Source organism: Micropterus dolomieu, linkage group LG22 (assembly GCF_021292245.1).
Source record: "Micropterus dolomieu isolate WLL.071019.BEF.003 ecotype Adirondacks linkage group LG22, ASM2129224v1, whole genome shotgun sequence".
NCBI lineage: Eukaryota > Metazoa > Chordata > Actinopteri > Centrarchiformes > Centrarchidae > Micropterus > Micropterus dolomieu.
Window position 1 is genome coordinate 31,065,819 of NC_060171.1, and position 13,453 is coordinate 31,079,271.

Genomic DNA, 13,453 nt, shown 5'->3' on the forward strand with positions numbered 1-13,453 from the left:
CGGCCACTATCAAAAGAATTGCAGTATTGGCAGGTAGCGTCAAAAAGAAATAAATAAAATTTTAATTGACCTAAACAGACCAGACAAGAGCTAATTTTAGACACAGATTGACATCCCATAATAAACTAATGCATCATAATATGGAATTAATTTGGCAGTCTATCATTTTTGCTTGAGAAACAATTCCCTATGGTTCAGACAGCTATTATGTTGTTCAAGGGGGCGGGAGGGGTCTTAAAATTTCTTCTGGTTCCACCTCCTAAGTCTGTCCTGAGCTCCTGCATGTGTCCCACCTACTCCGCACTGCAAGGGCTGCCATATGCTTTTTGACTCTGTTTAGGTTTATGTTTTTGTTGTTGTTTTCCTACGCTGCGGTATTTATATTCTGATCACCCACCATATCCTGCCCCCCACTAACACGTTGGCCTGTCTTGTGGGGTTTCCATGCCAACTCCCACCCCAGGCAGCAGCCCTAATTGGCCCGCAACCATGTCACGGTGATTTATGCGGGGGGGGGAAAAGAAAAACCCATACAAGACTAATAACAAAAAGGAAATAATTTATGCACGTATTTTAACTTAATGAGTGGAGACACAAAACAAAATGCTATGTACAGATATAAAGTGGCTTAATGGTAATTTGCACAAATCCATTTTATTTCATAATTTCCCACTCATATTAATGTACACCATTTGGCTCAGTCTTCATTAATCCATGTCTTGTGGCTTCACTGTTTATATTAAGTGTGTGTGTGTGTGTGTGTGTGTGCGTGCGCCCATCACTGTGTGGAAGTGTAACTGCATGCACACACATTTAATTGGCATACCCCTTTGATGGACGCTGCTATCCAAAATACTTTACAGTGAACATACGCAGAAGTAACCTTGATGCCATCAACTCTAAGCAAAATCAGATCCAGCATCCAGTCTCTAACTCATTAATTGCATTTATGGAAGTTATTAAAACTAAGTAAATTTTGGGGAGAATTTTAGAGTCTGCTCTCCTCCATGTTTGATCATTCCCCAGCAGCGAAATACAGGGTACATACTCATTATTCCTGCTTGGCACACCTCCAAGGTGTGAATTTGTGTGGTTGTGTGTGCGTGTATGCATTGCCTGCGTATGCAGAGTTTCCTTGAAGACTTTGAAGGTTATTGTCATACTTTCTTACCTCTATTAACCCATCACAGAGAAAGAGTCCTGTTTACTTTTTTACTTTTGTTGTCCTGCTACCCAGCAGTTATTGAAAGAAGTAGTTCACCAAGACACTCATTTTCTTTCTTATTTGAGATGTATCAGTCAAGTACAAAACTGGTCAGGTCATTTTTAGTCTAGTTTATTTAGCATTGAGACTGGAAGGAGAGCAAAACATCTAACTTGGCTTTGTCCAAAGTGAATAAATAAACCTAGCTTCCAAGAAAGCGACAGTTGTTCTATTAATGCAGTGCATGTCATTTGTTTAACACGTACATTTGAAACAGTTAATTACTTAACACCTCTATAACGAGTGACAGGTGCGTAGGAGTGGGACAGGTAGGGGAGACCGGGTATGGTTGTAACACTTTTTGCACACAGGCACTTCTCACAAGCTGCCCATTCACTTTTCTACCCTCTCCACCGGCGGAGACAGAGTATGGAAAAGGTCCAGTGAAAATACACACGGCAACATGTGTATTGGGGAGTACTGGTCACAGTGCTGACAAATTAATGATGGTAACCCGGGAGTGCGGGTTTGGTGGGTCCAGACTGCAAAGGGCACTCTGTAAAATATTAAAATGTTTAGCTAGCTGTATTACCATAGCGGTTTGAAATTAGAAAGAAAAAAAATGCATCACATGTTACCTGAGAAACTATATTTCAATCTAATATAAGTCAAACAATTCTATCTGCAATAGCATAGATACTAAACAAAAAATAGTCTTGGTCAAAAACTTTACTTTCTTACCTCAAAAGTGAGTTTTTTCTCTATATATTCTGAATGCACCTCTTTCCAGACTTGATAACCACCATGCCTGATTGGGGAGGAAATAAGTAAATACTGAAATGATCACCTAACTCTTATCTTTTCTCTATTTGGTGGAATTGGTGTTGTTATGGGCAATGCGGTGGTGCAAGTGGCTAGCACTGTCGCCTCACAGCAAGAAGGTCATTACTTTCTTTCTCCACACTTTGGCCTTTCCATTGCTTTGATTGAGATTAATGTTTCTTGGGGGTTTTCTTCACAGCTCTCATGATACTTCTGTCATCAACTACTGTTGTTTTCCTTGGCCGACCTGTTGAACATCGTTTGCTCAGTACACCAGTAGTTTCTTTCTTTTTCAGGACATTCCAGATTGTTGTGCTTGCTATGCCCAATGTTTGTCCAATGGCTCTGGTCAGTTTTCCTTCTTTTCTCAGCTTGACAATGGCTTGTCATCTCTCCCATAGACAGCTCTCTGGTCTTCATGTTGGTTTATCCTCTTTACCAAGAAATGCAGTATTTACAGGTTTGAACCAAGGATGAAAACTTATACTAGTCAAGCAGAGCTATTTAATGTTTGGACAATCAACCTAAAAGGCAACACCTGGGCAACAAGAAACATCTGTCAGTCACATGCTCCAATAGTTTTGCTCACTTGAAAAATGGGTGGGTTCAAACAAAGGGTGATATGTCCTGAGTTGTTTAACGCATCTAGATGTGAATACCAGGAAATGAGAGATTGTCTCATACTCATCTTTTGATCTTAAACCCAAATGTCTTCAGTGAACAACAAAAACAAATGAACTTGCCTTACCGTTACTATACTTTTGGAGGGGACTGTATATATTAACAGCGTATTTGGTACTAGACATTTATCAGGCAAATTTAATTAATAAAAATTTTAAAATGAGAATGTGTAGTTTTAGAAGTTGCATATTGAATCTAAGAAGCAAATTTCTTCACATTCCTTTAATGTTGACTGGGAGAGTGAGCTCTGACTGGCCCAGAGATCCTGCAGCTGCAGCAGTATACTATAATTTAATTTGAAACTCGTTAAACAAAATGATGAAATAATGCTGGCTAGTAGCCACACATGTTCAGTTATAAAACTAAACACTTGATAGTCTTTAGTAATTTAATTTATTGACATTGAAACAATAATAAAACATTATACATTAGCATGGTATTGCTAGATAGATAGCTTTTACTCTTTTTTACTCCTATGAGAGAGACGCCAAACACTGTGACTGCTAAAATAAGATACAGTGTATGTATATTGACATTTTTCAAAGAAAACAAATTGAAAATGTTAGTGTTGTTGATCACAATTTCAGTTGTGTTTTTGAATATATTATTTAAAGTGGACAAAGTGAAAACAAGCAAAAGCTGTGCAAAAATCTATTTATTAGCAAAATTTCACTCGGAGAGTATTAAAGCGGGAACTGCCATTAATTTAAGTTAAAACCAGTAGTTTTATGTTTATCCATCCATCCATCGTCAACCGCTTATCCTGCGTACAGGGTCGCGGGGGGGCTGGAGCCAATCCCAGCTGACATCAGGCGCAAGGCGCACACCCTGGACAGGTCGCCAGTCCATCGCAGGGCCACACATAGATGAACAACCACTCACGCTCACACTCACACCTAAGGACAATTTAGGGTAATCAATCAACCTAGCCTGCATGTTTTTGGACGGTGGGAGGAAGCCAGAGCACCCGAAGAGAACCCACGCAGACACGGGGTAAAATCCAGTGTAAAATAACTAGTAGCATGTTAACACTAGCATGAAATTTAAAATGCAAATCTAATACCAGGACATACATTGTCCTCATTATAAAGCTGTCCACTGTAGATGAATTAATCACAATTATGTACGCTGTTTGTCACTGTCAGATTGATCTCAGCCATGGATTAGCCATAGTGCATTGTTGGGACCAATTAAGGAAGGATCACAGAAACTTCCTGATGGTGAGTTAGTTGGGATCAATGAGCGAAAACACTGACAAACCTCAGTGAATCACACGACTCTGGCAGGGTCTTTTTCAGGTTCAGGAGAAATTAAAAAGGCACGCATTAAAGAACAGAAAGGATGTAGATGATAGAGACAATGAAAAAAGAGCCAGATAAAGAGGCTGACATTATTAAAAGAGAAAAGGGAAAACACATGAAAGGAGAAAAACATGGTGCGGAAGTAATAGAAGGATGGTCTAGGGTGAGAAAAGACATTGGAGAGAGGGAAAATAAAGGAAATGAGGAAGAAAGTGGGGAGAAAGATGAAAACTAAGAGGTTTACCAAAGTGAAAGACAGCAGTTTTGATTGATTGGAGTTTTTGTATTATATGATCATTCCCTTTCTACTCAACATGACATCTGAGAGACTACATTGATTCACTTTTAGAGAATGATGCATGTCACCTCAGTGTTTCAACATTTTTTGATTTTTAACACTCAACATGCAACAATTACAGGTTAAAACTGCGTTTCTTGATTGGACCAGTGATGAGACTACATCATTTGTATGCAGCAACATGTTAACAATTGCCATATTGAGTGAGAATGTACAGTATATATAATGAAGGAGAAAAAAGAAAGAAAGGGGAAAGAAGAGAAAAGCTGTAGAGGGAATATAAAGATGAGACAAAGAATGAATGAGAGCAAGTGAAGTGGAGTGAAAAGTGGTGGTGAATTCAAAGCACAAAGTGAACATGCTGGTAATCTCCTTGGTGATGTGCTTTTTTATGAGTTGGGAACATATTCCTTTGAAAAAATAGACAGAGCAGAAGAGCAGGGAAGAGGAGAGAAAGGAGATGAAAGACAATGACAGGAAAGGAGAAATATGACACAGGTTCAAAGTGAAATGGGTGGATAGAGATATGAGGAGATGCCTACCTCTGCTCATCTGTCCTGTGTTTGTGTCTTTGCTGTATTTTTAATGCCTGTCTTGTTCATCAGCCCTATCCCCTTTCTCTTTCTCTTGTTCTGTTTGAAAATGCTTATACATCACCAAACAGGCTCAGAATGAAATCTGCTCCCAACCTCTCTTCCCCTATACATCTTTCACAACATTAAGGTTGGCTGTCTTAAATTCTTCTTTTTATCCTGTTGAGTCATCTGTTTTGACGTGCTGCGAGGTCGCTAAAATGGCTGTCCCTTCCCCAAATGACAACTACCCTTCTCAGCCTCTGTCTCTCCCACCCTCTCTCCTTCCTTAATAAAAAAAAAACAAATCTCCTTCTGGCCCCTTCAGTGTTTCTTTTTGTCCCTCCATCACCATCAATCCTTGCTGTCAGCGACTGATCCTATGATTATGAGGCAGAGCTAAATAGGCAGTGATGGTGTGGTGGTTAATGGTGTTGTTTTTTTTTATGGAGGGGGTGGAGCAGAGGACAAGGGGAAGCCGTTGGGCTGACTAGCGATTTTTGGATCATTTAGATGTGTTGTGCAAATTGTTTCACAGGGATATACAATGAGCCGGTGCAGTGGATAAATGAATGGATGTTTGTATTTGGGATCCTCAAATGGCGCCAAGGCAGTAGTAGCCATTGTTGTGCCCGTGTTTAATCCACGTGTGTGATTGTTATTCTCACTTCACAACTCCACTGATACGCTCCAGAACCCAGAAGCTGTTGATGAGCAGATTATACAAAGCTCGTGATGCACCTTTAAAGAACACACTTTAATTTGCAACATCTAAGCAACTCAGATAAAGGCCATTTATCAAAAAAAAGTGATGTTTTAAGTGTTCGATTAATTACTTCCACTGGAATAATAGCGGTTAAGACAACTGCAATCGTGTTTTTTTTTTTTTTTTCACTCCTTCCATTCTTTGAAAACTATTACATTTCACAAATAAAGACAATTTGACTGTCTCCTTGCATCTCTGAGGAAGGGGATAGGGATTTTCAGAAATAATTGTAAGTAAAGTTAATAGAACTGGGGGCCTATGCACCTAATCACATTATACGTAACAAGCAGGACAGAAAGATTTCAAACAAGGCACATTTTTAAGAGTTAATTCAGCTGTAATTTAATATTCTAATATTCAATTTGTAGAATAAAGAAAAAAACATAGTTGGCTGGTTGACTCTGTGCACTGCTGTGTATTAGAAAAAATTCATTTTATTGAAGCAATAGACTACTTGGATCAACAAGCTAGCCTTTTGTATCAATTCTTTTTTGAGTTAGTTGTATACCAGGTCTGCACTGGTGCATTTTATTTAGCCTTAGCCTTGCCAACTCTGTCCAACACCGACAAAGGTTCTGGTCTTCCCCAGCCTAAATAAAACCAAATTTACTGCCAACAATCAAAATGGTGCGCATGGCAACTTTTAATCGTGTTACAAACTTACATACTTTGTGATAAAGTTTAGCTTGCTTTAAGCAGTCTTACTGTAGGTGTGTGCTCTCGCTGCTGACATTGTTCAGAGCTATAAAATCCATACTCTAGACTTGATATGGCTGCTGGTGATACAAACATCTTGACACTTCCCCTACAGTAATGGTCACTTCCTGTTTGTTTTCAGGAGTTTTTGCCTTTAGTAGAATCTTCAGCAAATGACATACATCATCACTGGGACGGAGGTCAAGTGGTTAAGACGGCTTCACTGTTTGTTCATGAAAAGCTCTTTGTTAACCTTGTCTGTGTGTTTGGGAGCTCTGTCCTTCGGCATTGTTCAAAAATGCAGAGAGAGAGAGTTCTGCTGCTTGAAGGACAGCTGGATGTGAGGACAGCGTCAGCCATGACATAATTTGTAATGGTTGCTGTTGATTGGGGAATGGAGATGTCTTTAGCACTGCAGCTGATGTGATGTCTTCCGCAGAGGGGGACATTTTTAATTGAGTGTTCCCAAGACGATTTTCTACATGATGTTTGTTTAAGTGATAAGTAAGTGTGTTTGTTTGTGTACACGGCCAAGTTTGTCATTGATTTTGGTGTTAGAAGAAGATGAGGTCAGTCTTTCATCTGCGTGTGTGTTTGTGTGTGCTCCTGTTGATCAGTATGTGGGTGTGACTTTGTCCCCATTGACAAACCAGTCAACTAGCACGGGGCGGTTGGGCTGGAGGAATTTGGAGGTATGTGCGATGTGGGTAGTGGCAGTAACAGTGAGTTCTGGCTGTGTGGCGGTCATCTGAATGTCATCCACACACCCACTCAACAAGGCACAAAGACAACAGGAGATCGGAGCAGGGAATGACAAGAGGGGTTTTTTTTGTCAGAAAGTAAGGAAGAGACAGGATGGGGAGGAGAGGGCGTAAGACCAGAGAAGAAGAAGAAGAAGAAATGGTCATTAGGAAGAAGGAAAGACACGAGACTCCAGAGAGATGAGAGAAACAGTGAAGAAAAGCTGCACGACTCAGGCGTAGATGAAAGAGGAGAGAGACAGTCAGGGCCAGCGGGGAGGAGAAGAAAGCAGTTAGGATGTGCATTAAACAGATATCATTTGGTTTGTAGTGAGCAAGAGAGCAAAAAAGTGCGAAAAAGAAGAAAAGGGAGGGAAACAGACTATATGGTTGCCAAGGACAACAGACTAATGGGAAACATGCAGTCACCCACTCAACCCCCCCACACCCACTACTACCCTCCTCTCTTTGTTGATCTGCGTTTGATCCTCCTTCACCTTTAAAGACTCCCTCCTCTCCTCCTCCTCCTCCTCCTCCTCCTTCTCAAAGCATCACTTTTTATCTGCTAATGCTGTCATTCTGCTTCCTTACCTGCATTTACGTGTGAGCCTATTCCGTATATGTGTTCATGAAAGTGTGTGTTTATCGTCTTCCTCAGCCTCATCTTTCACATTTTGTCTACCTACTCCACTCGTTGCCAAATCTCTACCCCACCAGCTGTTTTGGCTCTCTCAATCTCCTCACTCTCTTATTATTCCCTGCTTCCTCTTCTCCTCCTCCTCCAACTTCCTTCCAACTCATTACGACTCTAGATTTTATTTTCTTCTTTAAAGGATCATTTTGGTTTACTACAACTTGGGTCTTGGCCAATATTCGTATTAACATTTTACTCATTGATTTAACTGCCGAGATCTTGCGGCAGCATTCCTGAAAACAACTTTGTTGGGGCAGAAACAAGAGTAGTCCGATCATACAGGTTGTAAAGAATTACTTACTAAATAAAAAAGTACAGATAAGCCTCTCAGCAACATTCAGGTAGTGGCCTCACACAGATACTGCTGAATACTGAAAGTTGGTTATGATGGAGTGGCTACCTTGCATACTGATACTCTGCATCCTGTACAAAGTCGGCCTCTCCACCTGCATAAAGGGCACACTACTTCCTGCACTTGCACTGAAACGTAGCATTAGCCATACATTGTTTTCTTTTGCTGATTTTCTGGAAATAGTAGTGACGTCACTGTGTTCCCGATCTCAGCAATTCTAACCTATAAAAATAAAAATTATCAGAAAAATTACAAAAATAAAGTGCAACCTGTAATATAAAATTGGGCCAGATTTAGTGCCACCAAATAAAGAAATATGAGGATTCAACTTACATTATGCTGGATAACTATCAATATTCAGATGTTTATACTACCAGTCTAAGCCATGTAGATGTGTGCTAAATACAGAACTGACTTTGATTTGATTCACTGACAGTTAAAGAGAGTAATTGTAATTAACTATAAAAACACTCCCATTCTCTCGCAAAATACATTTTTCCCCAATATTTGGGTGCCAGGTGCACTTATCCATGACTTCATTTCTTTTTTGTTTGTTTCGTTTGGATTTGCACAGGTACAGACCATTCCAACAAGTACTCCAACCTAAATGACAACAAAGGTCATTCACCTGTGCCTCCCAAAATGACACATATGAGCGTTTCCTAAATTAGCGCCCCTACTGGTGGTGTTTGTCCATGCCTCCCAAAAGAACATGTAAGTATGTTACGTAAGTCACGTGACCTACATCACTTGACATTAAACGTATGGTTGACGTGAAACAGTTTGGTTAGGTTTAAGCAAAAAAAACTGCTTGGTTAGGTTTTGGAAAACATTGTGGTTTGGGTTAAAGTAAGTAAATTACATAAGTCAAGTGATGGACGTCATGGAAGTCATGTAACCAAAGTCAATAAAGGAAGTTGTAATGCAAGTCAAAACTCAAACTAGCCCGACATTTACTTGATTTCATATGGTACTTGAACGCCATTCTCCTGAACGAATGCCCGGGATTTGACCCATCCTACCACCATACACAGATGTTCAGCCTATTTATAATACATCATACGACTTCCTCCTTTGCTACATTTGTACGGTCACAATAGGTCACTGCCACAATAAACATAAATATGGGTCGTAACAAAGTGCTGCGCAAACAACCTATATTGTCATTTTTCTGATGAAGACAGTCTCGAACATTTGTATTTTGCACATATGGACCTAATGCCTTATCTCTTCTTGGTAAATTATTTAATAGCTGTCTGTGTAGATTCATCTTGATTTCAGTCAGTCTAACAGGCTGCCCTCACTTCTAAATTCTACTACATTTGCCTTTTTCCATCTTGTCCTTAACTGTCTACCCGCCCTTCCTTCATTCCATATCTCAACTTTTCTCTGCTTCTCTCTGTCCCTTGATGGATTATGGCCTCAAGCTTATTGTTTGGCAGTGCAGTGGATCAAAACATAATTTTCACCCATTTATTTTGGCCTGAATCTACACTCTCTGTCTCTGTTGCTTCCCTCCTCTGCTCTAGTTCAGAGAAAGATGGCCTGGTTTTCCATCATGCAGTTTCAGTTACCTCTCTCTCTTTTCTCACTTATCAACAGCTACTTTTAATTTGCCCTCTGTTTATTACACTTCCTCTGGAGTCTGGGCCTTGATGAAGCTTTGTTTATTGTTCAGTTCTTTTTTTCAAAGGACATTTATTCTGTGTTTTCACTTAATCCAAAGACATGAAGTAATTTTTTTTCGTTTTATCATTCGCCGGATGTTTTACTTTGCCCCCTTCCACGCTGTTCTTTTATATTCCTGTGCCACCTCCACACATTCTCAAGACCACCATCTTCATGAGGTTATAGTCAGTAACCTCCTGTTTCTGACATTTAACTTTGTTATTCTCTCCATCTGCCAAACTGATCCTCCCTCTTATCCCTTCCTTTCTTCACACACACGGTCCCTCTGACCCTCTCTCATCTAACCTTTTCTTAAAGCCAGAGGATTTACACACAGATAGAGAAAAAAAGATCTTCAGCCCTGTTCTCTCTTGAAACCACTTAATGTCTCTGCCACTGTGGCCCCGCCCCTTTTAAACCAGATGAGTTAGCGCTGACCCGTTCCAATGTGCTTTGACATTAGAGGTGGCCAAGCACATTTCTTGTTTTTTTGCCTGGCAGTTTGTGTGTAGGGGGGTGTTTATGTAACATGGGCCAGTGGTTATCCCATGCCTTTTGTTTCATTGTTCGCTTGTATTTAGACATGTGAGACATTTTCCTCAGGGCTTTGGGCTGAAGGCCTGGACTTTGCAGTTGTGTAGGGATGGTAGAGTCTACTGTATGACTCTGTCTGGAGCAGAGAAGAGTAGTTCTTTGAACCCAAACCAGATAGGGAAACAGTTTCATCTTTGCAATGGAGGGCACTGACAAATTATGTTGTATTTCTCATTTAATTTTGAGCACATGTCAGGATTCTAATAATTTTTAATGTGATCAAAAAGCTGCCTAAATTGTTTGATTTAAACTATTCCAATGAAATAATATTACTTCTACTGTCTACTGTATTTCCCATGCAATGCTGGCATGAGTCATAAGCAAACACCAAAGACTGGTGCAGGACTGTGAGGCAATTTTGATGTAATGGCCACAAACCTGGGCCCTATTTTCTCATATTCTGGGGTTGAAATGACTAGTAGGTACAAAAAGGTTAGAAATCCGCGCAGTAGATGGCTGTCGTCTGTGAACCGGCTGCAGTGGCGGCAGTGTAATCCTCTGGGGCAATTGCGCCCATCAAGATTAAGTCCACAAAAAGTGCCTCTTTTTGGCACTGACAGGCTCAGACAGTTACACCAGGTGTCTGACAACTTCATGGAAAGAACCTCTACTAGTAACACCTCCCTTGTTTTTAACCAGAAACAGAAGTCTAATTCTCACTCTGAAATGTTGTGAGATGCGACTTGTAGTATGAAGAAGCCAGTCCAGTCAGAGTTGGAGAGAAGAGTTCAGTACAGCCAGGTTTCAGTGCAAAGATATCTCAGCTAGAGTTCCCTTCACTATTGTTGCTCATGTCCTTTAATCACAGTTTCAGCTACATTAGGCCTTTTTTCCAGGCAGATTTCTGTATAAATATATAAATTACATGTGGGGTGTCTCAATTCTTTAAGCAGAAACAAGTATGTTTATTAAAGGGGGAAGCATTGAGCTTATCTCTAAGGTAAAGCTGCCATCTCAGTCTGTTTATCAGTCAGACGCCACAGATATGTCACCTGCATACATAATTGAACATGATCTGGTTATAATCGGTGATCGAATTTGCTAATAAATATTTGGAGGTATTTGACCAAAGGCAATTTTTCAATCAGGAAAAGGTCACTTTGTATGCGCACCTAATAAAATCAGTCTGGTTAATTTAGGTTTTGCATTGATTTGATTTTAATCTCTGACTCCCACTTTCTCCTTGCATGTTTCTCTGTCTCAAATGTAATTTAAAATTTTATTAACACTTCCTTCCCTCTCTTTTCTCCTTCTCTCCTTTAGCTCTCCTTCTGAGATTTATTGCCTGTGGAGAAAGAACCATTTGCTGGTACAGCTTCTGTTTCCCTGCTTGAGTGGACACAGGGAAATCAGATCTAATTGGACCACAACACGCACATTGTAGTCCGCAGACGACACCATCATTTTTACATCTTCTGGAAAAATATAGCAGAACATTCATCATCAAAAGGACACATTGTTGATACATCTAAAGAAATTCATAGTTACATATTCAAATTTATTACCATCCAGATCCAGGAGGCTCAGCTGGCGCTTGACCCAGCCTGTCCTCGAACTGCAGGACTCCTCTCCCTTCCTCTGTTTGGAGTTCAGTTATTCTACTAAAGTAAAGGTGAGTGACTCAATTTACACTGTAACCCTAAATATTAAAACCCCTTATATTATAGAGTAGATCAGCTGTCATTTTGACTCCTGTTCAAGTCTAGTGAGGCTCGGTGTTTCTAATGAGTCCATTGCTTTGGGCTGGGTTTGACAGGACAGCTAGCCTCAGCTGACGGCTCACCCACTGAAGCTCTTTTCAGCTAGAGCCCTTGACAGTGCCCAGTGGCATTTCAGTGTGAAAAGCAGCGGTATGCGAAGGTTTTTTTTTTTCTTGAATGATACGACCAATTCTGGCCAAACTAACCTGGCCAGCGAAACGGGATGTCTGTTGCCATAGCAGCAGGTTCTGATCCATATGCATGGATGCAAGGATTTGGGGAAGGTGAGCTTGACTGTGCTAAGGGAGAAAAAACTGTGGAAGACTTCTTAGACTTTCATATTTCCTGGATCTGTCATTTTGTTGGTAACGGATCAGTGGCTTTGGCTCAGTATCAAGGTCAAGTTGAAGTCCTGTGCTTCCATGATGCATGATGATGAAATTTGCTGACATTTAGAGGAAACAGCAATGTCTGTGTCACGTTTTTAGTAGATATTGTAGTTATTTTGGTTGAGCCTCCTCTGTGTCCTCTAAGATTCTGTCCTACTTTTGCTATCGTGCAGAAAAGTCCACAGCTGAAAGTGTTCTTGTTTTTAAGATGTTACTGGGTTAAAATTCTTCATTGCAAATGTAGGCCCTGTCCTAGTTCTGCTAAGGGGGAAACTGGGTTGTATTTTTCTGTTGTTGTTGTTGTCTGCTAAACTCAAACACAAGCTAAAATCATAACGCATATTTCTATGCATGCAGTGTTTCCATTTAATTTATATAATTCTAAGGTTAAAATTATTGTCATTGCATTTTAATACAATGAATTCACCTCAAATTTACACAGATACATTAATATGCTATTCACATAAAACACATTAAGTCTATCTGATTGAATATGTTATATTAGGTCAAATCAGATTTGTTTCTGACAATGAATATTCATGACATCCTGAGCAGCCAAACAAAGCATCGATTTTCTTTATCTCTTCAAAGTTGGATAATAAATAAATAAATGTATATTTTACACACTGATTCACATACTGTACATCTTAAATGTTTTTCACAATGTGAGAAAGAGTGCATATATCTCACATTTAAGACTCAATACTTGCTATTTCATCTTTTTGTGATAAACCCAACCATAGATCTGTTTGACTCCAATGCCAGTCACCTCCTCTGTCATAGTTTGTGGGATTTTAATTTGTGCTGATATTAGTCACGAAAGTATGTTTGAATAAGTACAGTCAATCTGCAGAGCTTTTAATATATTTAATTACTCAGAAACCATTGTGTAGGTATGCTACGTAAAGTGTGCATTTGTAGTTTAAATTGCTTACATTTAGTTAAAAGTATGAAAAACAGATAATAGCAACAGTTC

The 13,453-nt window shown here is 39.8% G+C and overlaps 1 long non-coding RNA gene across 1 annotated transcript; it reads right to left on the reverse strand.

Moving 5' to 3' along the window:
- Positions 1 to 1,320: 1,320 nt before the first annotated feature.
- On the reverse strand, positions 1,321 to 2,002 carry LOC123961225. Its single transcript, XR_006822687.1, has 2 exons — positions 1,946 to 2,002; positions 1,321 to 1,760 (listed from the first exon to the last, which is right to left on the reverse strand). It is a non-coding gene; the product is annotated as an uncharacterized LOC123961225 (long non-coding RNA).
- Positions 2,003 to 13,453: the final 11,451 nt, after the last annotated feature.